We start from the raw sequence: 10281 nt of genomic DNA on the forward strand, positions 1-10281 counted from the left end.
CACAGAGATATGGTGGTGGTGGAGGTGGAGGTGGAGGTGGAGGAAGAAGAATACTACAGGAGGCTGGAGGAGCTCGGTGGGCAGAAACAAATAGTAATGTCAAGATTGTGTTTGACACTGTGGGAGTGCAACTGCTGTCGACAGCATCCAGCAACACACAGAATACACTAGCTGAGTGTTTATCCCGCCAGTCAGAGCAGGCAGAACATGCCACCATGTTATTTATTCACTGTTCCATGCAGGGGTGGACAAGGATGTTTTTTACTCTGCGTGTTAAACAATGCCACTGTTGTCCAGAGTAAAACATGGCTTCCACATGTCTGCAGGTGGCAACTCCTTATTGAATCTCTTTTTTTTTTTGTGGTTCAAGTTTATGACAAAACACAACACAGACCGTTTAGTCTGCAGTCACTTTTGATGTGCCATTTGATTTGACTCAGTGGTTGCATAAAACATTTAATGAGGGATGAGTGGAAGGCTCTGGAGACCTGCAAAGTTTCACATTTCTGTCACTCTATGAAGTCCTAACCTAAACTTTTTTTTGTGGATTTTCAAGGAGTTCATGGAGTTTGGAAATTACCAAAGTCTGAGCAGAATACAACGCAAACACAGGTGCCTCCCAGTGCCTACACTATCGATTCAGGACTTGGACGTTTATCTGTAAAACAAATTTGCTGACATGTATTTGTATTTGTGAGTGAGATTGTAATACTATAACAAAGAATTGATCACCTGGTGACAGTCCTTTCCCAAGGAAAATGGGATTTTGTTTGTTATGTTAGTTTCTTGTTTTACTTACATGGTTATTTGTGTGTCTGTTTGCTTCCTGTTGTTGTCTGTTTCCAGTAACTGTGATCGTCTGCCCACCCTGATGGGTCCAATCTTCGCCGCCTCCCTTGTGTGTTTTTTCAGCGCTCCCACTCTCCGTTATCAGATCATATGCTTTGTTTCACATCTTTTACACCACTCCCATGTTTTTGGCTGTTTTTGCTTTGTCCTCACCTGTTTTTTTTTTGTTTTGTTTTTTTTAATAATGTCTATATTTATAAAAGACTCCTTTGTTTTCTTTTTTTGCCACAGTAAACATGCATGTTGGGTCCACATTTCTGCTTATCAGTGGCACTAGTGATGTTATGTTTTCACCACTATAGCTGCATGAAGAAGTGAACAAATTTGGGAGCACGAGCCAAGACAACACTACAAAAAACAGTCAAACAGGCTGATCAAGCAAGTGAAAGGCTGGCACAGTAAACAGCATCTGAGACTCCAGTAAGGAGGCATTAAATATACAAAAATAAGCCCAATTCTCTGGCAAAATAAAATGTATCTATCGGGACTAAGGTTTGTGGATTTACGAAACAAAATGACTTTATAAGTTACGGTTTTAAATTCTAGCTGCACATATTACATATAGTAACCTTTAAACCACATATGATATGTTAGTACACTGAGCCATCATCATGCTGAATAATACATAATGGTTGGATGAGAATAGTACCAGACACGCACCAGACAATCAGATTGTTTAAAAATCAGACAACACATTGTGTTCTTTGTGAAATCCAACAATATTTAGTCCTGGAGGTTTTGTTTTTACTCTGCCCCGCCTGCTCCTCATCTGCAGCTCTGTGGGAGCAGTTAGGGTTAGGTTGGATTAAAACGGGAAGCTGTTTGACTTTTTGCATCACAGAGAAAGTAAAACACTTTGATAAAGATCTGACTAACACACAGTGACAAATATTTAACCCTTTGACACCGAGCGTATCGCAGACGACACATTTAAGCAAGCACTCTTCGCATTACCGTAGTTATGTAACGATTTGTGGAAATCGGAAACATTCCAACGGTTTCTGAAAGCTGAGAAGTTGCAAGTCCCAACATATGGTTATTACGATAATTTCTCTCGCACTGTTGCAGGAATCAGTGTCTTTGTCACCAGAGAGGAGAAAGTTGGGAAAACATTGTTTACATCTTTTGGTTTTTGGACATTGAGACAAAAATTCAAACAAAAGTTATTTTAAATCTGTTTTATACTGGCAAACATTCTAATTTAACATGCAAAATCTGGTGTTCATGTACAACTACAATGTTCTTTGTTTTTTTTTTAAATAAAACGTTTTAAATTATTAAAACACTATTTTAACATGCAGTCAATTGTAAATAACTGCCAGATATTGAAAGTTATTCTGGAAAAATTGGCAAAAACACTTACTACACAGGTTAATTTTCTGGCCTTTTTATGGGGAAAATAAGTCCAGACAGACATTTTGAGGCTTAGGCGTTAAAGGCTTAAAATATTAAATAACCACAAACATGAGCAGTCTCCTTTATAAAAACTTTTACTATTTTCAAAATGTTGTGTACATTTGTTCCCCCACTGTAATTCATTGTTTGATATCTTTATTGTGTAATGTGTTTGTTTGTTCCCCCCACTTGACTCTCATATGTTAAGTACTGCTTGTGACACTGCTTTGTTAACCCCGTCTGTTACGTGTGTTACCCACGTGTGTGTGTGTGTGTCTGTGTGTGTGCGTGTCAGACACACGCTCCTCTGTGTTTTATGTCTCAAGCACGTCATTAAATCGCTGCTCTGGCAGAGCCGGAGGAAAAACTTCCTGAACGTCGGTCACACTTTGAGCCTGACAACACTGAGCTTGACGATATCTCCAGGAGCAAGTGGGGACATGCTGTATGAAATGTTTGACACACAGACGCTGGAGACAGTCCAAAGACAGCTGGGCAAGAGATCAGAACACTCTACCTGCTATGACGGATAATAGTTGACTTACTATAACTATCAAATACAACCTGAAATAGTTAATTTACCACTTCTCATTGAGAGTTAATACACTGTGTAATTGTGTTACCATGACAATAACATATCTTATCTCTAATTCATCCATTCATTCATTGTCTACGGCTTTATCCTCCATGGACAACTATGTAAAATATATTTGGATGGATTTAATTTAAAATTTGAACGTGGAAACAGTAAACACTGCACCACTGTGCCAAACTTCTGTGGCTGATGATGATTTATTTTATTTTGACATTTACATAAACTATAAATGACAAAAGAAAAAAGATTAATCTAAATCATACATGTTCAAAAGGGAGTGGGAAGAAGTCCTTTTTCATTTTTTTCAAGGCTTTTTCATTTTACATTTATTTCATACTTCATTAAACATATATTATTTAGTCATATTAAAGCCTTATTAACCTAAAGTGTGCTGCTGTCTGGGCCACACGGTAGTGTAGTGGTTAGCACTGTCGCCTTGCAGCGAGAAGACCCGGGTTTGAGCCCCGGTTGGAACAAGGGCCTTTCTGCATGGAGTTTGCATGTTCTCCCCGTGTGTGCGTGGGTTCTCTCCGGGTTCTCCGGCTTCCTCCCACAGTCCAAAAACATGCAATGTGGGGATTAGGTAAATTGGACACTCTAAATTGACCATAGGAGTGAGTGTGAGAGTGAATGGTTGTTTGTCTCTAGTTGTGTGTGGCCCTGCGATGGACTGGCGAACTGTCCAGGGTGTACCCTGCCTATCGCCCGATGTAGCTGAGATTGGCACAGCACCCCCCGCGACCCTCTGGTGGAGGATAAAGCGGTTAGATGATGACTGTGCTGCCGTCTCACTTTACTTAAGTGTAAAAGTTTTGCTTCCGCTTTCCCCCTCCATCAGTCGCGTTGTAAAAAACACAAAAAGCACAGAACAAAAAGCAAAAGTGATACACTACAGCTTTAAAAGAAACTGTCTAACTAATATCAGTATTAAACTCCAATCCCAAGCGATTGTCTTTCACGCCGCCTAATTCTTCATATCTGGCAGGCATAATAAGCTGATAGGTGCACGGGGGATTTTAGGGTCAACCATCACTGTAAAAGGTGAAATGTTCCATTAATCAGGATTTCTCTCTCACACACACACACACACACACAGGCTTTGTACTGTGAGAGCAGGTGTCCTTATAATTCGGCTGAGGGTTACATGAGGAGAAGAGTTGTATGTTAGTCAACACCAACCTCAACAACCTCACACCCCTCACACATTTCCCCAATCTGGTTATATAACACATCATTGTTACAGTACTGGTATGAACTTTTTTGCAGCAGGGGAAACTCTGCAGAGTCTGCACTGCCTGACATGGTGCATGTGTTGAAAGACACACATGCACCATCTGCTGGTGTGTTGATGACATTACAATTTAGCTCTGGCATCTATGAAATGTTGTTGTTTCATAGAGGCCACAGGCCACAGGTTTCTCTAGCCCAGGGGTCTGCAACCTTTAGTATTAAAAGAGCCATTTCTGTCCCTTCACCCAAATAAATGTAATCTGGAGTTGCCAAACTGATTTGATCCATAATATGAAGAGGGACAGGACTCTCCACATTTCAAACATCAACAAGCTGGCAGGTGCTGTGGTGTTGAAGAGCCACACGTTGCAGACCCCTGCTCTATTTTTCCTGATTCACATCATTTGTTCTCAGGCTTTTTATTAGGACATGAGCACTCACACAGTTGTGTGAGGACCTATTGTTGTTCTAGGAATTCTTATTATTTTTCTCTCCACGAAATCTCTCATTTGAACCCCTAAACGTGCGTGAAAACGGGCGGAAATTGGCACGCAAATCATAACTGGCAAATTCTTTTATAAAATAATGGCAAAGTGAAAAACCAATGCAAAATGGCTCAGTGGTGCCCCCTCAGGTCAAACGCCTGTAGGACCAGGGATATTATAAGTAAACCCTGCTCACTTGACTTTCATGCATGTTGTCTGATTGACAGAGGCTTTCCAGAAACCAGTATCTCTGCTGCTGCGTGACACACAGGAGAAGAAATGTGCTGCAGTACAGTGAGAAAATGACCAAAAACACGGCAGAAGAACAGGAAGGGAATTCACTCGTGACATAAACTGCTTTCCAGTGAACTAAAGAAACCGATATTTGTCTGGAATGTGTGAGGAAACACAGGAAGAAAATCAGAACATAAACAAATCATGTGAGGTAAAGGTTTAGCAAACTTAATTAGATAAGATTTGTGAAACAACGATTTTGAATCCACACTGGGGAAAATCCACGTAACAGCAGCAGAAGGGTCAGAGGTAGAAAAGTCGGAATAGACTAAAAAAAGATAAATAAATAAGAATATGAAAATAAAAATACAAAATAGAAGCAAATTGTCTCTAGGTTTAGCATCCATGTAGAAGCAGGAGAACATGTCTCCCAATCAGCTAATAGCTGCATATATTTAAAGAATTATTATTGTAAAAGATGTTATATTAGGTTCCATCTCTCAACTAAAACTAAACCATTTAAGATCCCAGTAAGATCCTATCATCTTGTGAACAAGGATCAGCTCCATATGACCAGTAAACTACTAAAATAAAGTGTGCTCAGTGTATTTTTTAATGATCATTTATTTGTTTGACTGGTTTGCTTTGGTTGTTTTAATGTTAAAAAAGGCTGTTTCTGCTTCAGTGTTTTCAGATAATACAGAAAACCCATGATTATTACCAGATGCATAAACGCGGTAGTTCTACGTGAATTCCAATAGATGGCAGCCTTTTGTCACATTTGGTGACTGGTGAGAGATTTCTTCATGAGGGCTGAAACTGCAAATGAGGTGTTGATTTAGGATGAAAGTAGATTTAGACCTTGTCACTGATGTGGGAGACTTGACTATTCATCACTGCAAAATGCAAACTGAAGAGATACAAATCCTCATGACTGCTACGAGACTGTGATTCATGAAGGTGAAGGAAAGTCTGAACTGTGAGTGAATGACAATCCTCAACTTTTCGTCATTTAGTGCGGTCATATCCCAGGAGGAGAATATACCAGCAAAGAGACGAACGAAGCTAAAAGAGAGAACATGTGTGTTTGTTTGAGCCTGCACTGTTTGTGGATTTGTGTATATAAGAGTAGGTGGGTGCAAGGGTTTGTAAAGTAGGGTGGGGTGTAGCAGGTGGAAGACATGGTGGAAGCAGAGACAGAGGAGGACGTGGCAGTAGGGCAGTGATTTAATTAGCACCCTCTACCCCCTCCAGCCCTTCACTCATAGCATCAATAATGCATGGCCCCTTGTTTCCACTGCCATAATTAATCCTCTCTTACTATAATTAAAAGCCAAAAATCCCACAAGATGGTTCAGCTTGGCCGGGCACGGGTTGGGTTGGCACGGGAACTGATGAAAAACTACAGAGTCTCTCTCTCTCTCACACACGCGCACACACATACACCCTGAGGAGTGACAGATCAACAGACAGACAGGCAGACAGACAGACAGACAGACAGACTGACAGGGAGATCAATAGTGAGCTCTGCTGCAACACAAGCAAAGTGAATGAGGCATGAAGAGAAGTTATAATAATACATGGAGACTGTGACACACACACACACACACAATGACAAGAACCACTCCCTTTGGTGTTTGTGAATGCGTGAGAAAGTGAGGGATGGGGGAGCCAATCACAAATCTACCAACCTCAGGAAGTACGCACATACACACACATGCACAAACACACACATTCTTACACTGGCACCGTGCTCCCAGACAAGGTTTGTCATTCGCTGCAGCCAAGCCAGACGAGAGAGCGGGAGAGAGGGAGAGGTGGAGCTTTCTGATGGAGCAATTAGGACCACACTGTCTGGGCGAGCAAACAAGAATGAATATTTCAGTCCGGAGATCTCCATGGGTACCTATGGTGGGGGCCTGGCACACCTACACACACACACACACACACACACACACACACAGATAGATACACATGCTCACTACGGCTGCCAGAATTATTCACCTCCCAATCACAGATGCCACAATTATCACATCAGTATCACGGTGTAAACGCTGCCAACTGCTATGCTCATTGAACTATTCGGCAAGGTTTACAATATCAGTATATTCATAGGAGTGTAGGAGGAGCTGTATTCTTATTGTTATTATTACATGACTGATGTCTTTTTCTTTGTGGGAAAACAGCATCCAAGTTTGGCCACATGCCAGGAGACGACACAATTGGCAGAGCAGAGGTCATATCTCATATGTAACCTATTTTTTTTCCCCTCCTTTTTCTCTCTCACTCTCGTGTCCTCTGTACTCGTTAACACCTTCAGGACAATTCTTAAGATGGGCTCCACACCTGACACTCATGTGCTCTTCCTCTTCCTCCCCAGTCGAATAGTCGAGTACAGTCGGAGCACTCCCTCTGGCGTGGGTTCATTGTCGATGCTCCTCGCAGCCTCCCTCCATGCCCCGCCGTCCTCGGCCCCATCTCCACTTGATTTATCGCTCTAAAATACCACTGCACTAATTAGTCAAGTAATTAATTAATAGGCATTTGCATTTGTGCATATGCAATTAGGGGGCTGGAGAGAGGAGAGTGCAGATGGGGTCCGGGAGTCTGGTGGGGGTGGGTGGATCCGTGTGTGTGTGTGTGTGTGTGTGTGTGTGTGCGTGTTGTATTTCATATTTGTGCCAGCAGAAGTTTGCACTTCTTCCAGAAAGACAAGTGAAGTGCAGGTCATCACCTCTCATGTCTGACAGTGAGAGAAGATGGAAGGGAGACGGGAGAGAGGGGGGAGATGACAAAAGTATGGAGGTGTGGCTTCATGACTTTGAAAAGCAATTTGGTGTCATTTGACCATGGAGGGGAAATAAGAGTGAGATTCTGACATCTTAAAGGTCCAGAGAGTCATATTTAGGAGGGGTCTTTGGCAGAAAACAAAGTATGAGTGTCTAAAATAAAAATAGTTTGTTTTTTATAGCCTTTGAATAAGCATTTATGTGCAGTTTGAAGCAGTAGCTTACTTCCTTTGCTGGAAGGCCGCCATAGTTCCCTGACATGCTTGGTAAAGTGAGGTGTAGAATCCTCAGTTTGTTACAATCTCACCGTTAGATGTCGGCTTCCAATTTTGGCATTTTGCTCACACACATTTTGCCTATGAAGAGAGAGAAGCACACATACACAGCAGGCGGCCCTTATTAAACATTAATCCATACAAACAGGACGCAAAGTCACTCTGATATATCGTAATTCCAAAACAAGCTCCGCTCCTTCAGCGATTCATTATCGGACTAAAGCCTCCATGAATGCAGCTGCCTTGAGCTCAGTGCTGGCCAAAGCCACACTGTTGACATTTAACATTTATTTTGGCAAGGTGACCTGAAGGTTGTTGTGGACTTGTTGAGAAGTGTCAACCCCCTCATGGCCACTGTGCTCACGAAACTCCCCCTAATTGTCAGTGCAGCTGAGGAAGGATAGGGCAATGATTTGGCTGGCAGTGCAGCCTGATGCCCCTCCACACACACACACACACACACACACACACACTCTGACACAATCACCCCACCACAGTTTGGGGCAGTGCCAGGTTACCCTCCCCTCATCCCAAAAGAGATGAGACACATTAGTGAATGTGCAGCATCACGACTCCCTATAGTCCAGCTGCCACACTTGTGGTGACACCAAGGGATGACCCTGCAGTCCTCCAAACAACCACATAGTTGAAGAGATGTAGGGGTGATCCGTGCAGGCCCAAGGACAGGATGAGCTTCTATCAGCTATTTCTCAGCCTCCAGGTCCCCTTTCTCTAAGCCCGGTGGGTATTTCTGTGCCAAGTTGGACCGTGGTGTCCACTGAGCTCATTTCTCCCCACATTAAATCCACTAATGTCTGCTAAATAGAGAAATCCTCTAAACCTGGATGGACACAATGCAGAGATACCAAGGGATACTAAGGGAAAGGATAAGGAATTCTTGTATTTCAGCAACTGATGTGGCAGCATGCCTCTTCCTCCTAAATCTTGGGCACTTCTGTCACCTCCTACCAGTCCCTGTCACGCAGCTACACCCACCCCCCACCCCCCTTCCTCCTCATTTTTCATACATCCCTAGTGGGCCTGCACACCTGGGTCTCACTTACTCTCTCTCCCTTCTTGTCAGTGCAGCTCTATGTCTCTTTGCCACTCTCTGTGATACATGCTCTGCAGGCAGCTCTCACTGGGATTATCACCATCACCATCACCACCAGCAACAGCAGCAGCAGCAGCAGTTCAAGGAAAAGCTCTTACATTTGGACTCAGCCACCAGTCAAACATTTGATCTCCACACTTATGTACACACACATACACATCATGCAATTTGAATATTTTGGCATTGGGGTGGGGAATCATCATCATCCAGTGATGTGTCCACACGAATCCCAACAACAAATCACAATCGGTTTTGGTTGTTGTTCCCCTGGAATACATCGAAGCATAATCTGATTAGGTAAATAAATAAACAATATGCCTTCTGTTCCACGGCCTTAATGCACTTATAATGCATCCCCCATCCCCCTTAACACCATGCTGCTGCTGCTTCTGCAGCAGAGCTGCGGTGGAGGGTAATTCTCCCGAATCAACCCAGTTTTGCCCACCTTTCATTCGCAGAGAGGCGTTAATTGATGCCATTTTATAACATGTCTTTATCTGGCATTATCCCCATTATCTTCTTAATCTGATCACTTGTGTGTGTGTGTGTGAGGGGATAATTGATTGATTGGTTTGTGTGGATGTGGATTAACAGCAGCACTTCTGTTTGGCCTGAGGTCACAATTCATTTTTTAATTTATCCTTTATTTAAGGTCCCATTGAGAGACAAGATAGCTTCTTCCAGAGAGTTCCTGGTCAAGATGGCAGCACAGGTAGTAGCAATGAGACAATTTCAGATATAAAACTGAGAATATAAAGGAGGTAATTAAAAGCGAGTAAAAACGAGGGATATAATAAAGTGCAGACGTGTACAGGCCATACCAACGAGATCCTTTATCCAAAAACCCTTAAAAAGGTTATATAGTCCATAAAATTTCGTTGAATGTGTTTAAAGAAGGCAGTGTCTGTAGTGAAACTGTGTTTTGCAGCTCATTCCATGTATTATATACTGATTTTGTCACTGAATGCACATAAAACTATAGTGCATGGACTATACGTTATAATAGCTGAGACTCAGCGTGACCCCTGCGGCGCAATCACTACAACACTCCTGCTGGGAATTAGATAGACTGAGACATAAATAGAGCTCATCATACTTAACTCCCATAACGCATTTGCAGCTCACCTTTAATAGTGAACAGTAACAGTGGCAGGTGACTGAGGAAATTCACAGGTGTAAATAAAACAAATTGTCAACATCCTCTGAAGCAGCAGCACGGGTCAACAGCGACGAGTTTTGTTGTTCCACCATTTTATTTTCTCTCACTCTCTTCTCTTTCTCTCTCTTCTGTTTTTCCTTCTTTTTTTCTGGCTGT

This window comes from Solea senegalensis, linkage group LG19, assembly GCF_019176455.1.
Source record: "Solea senegalensis isolate Sse05_10M linkage group LG19, IFAPA_SoseM_1, whole genome shotgun sequence".
In the NCBI taxonomy this organism is placed as follows: Eukaryota; Metazoa; Chordata; class Actinopteri; order Pleuronectiformes; family Soleidae; genus Solea; species Solea senegalensis.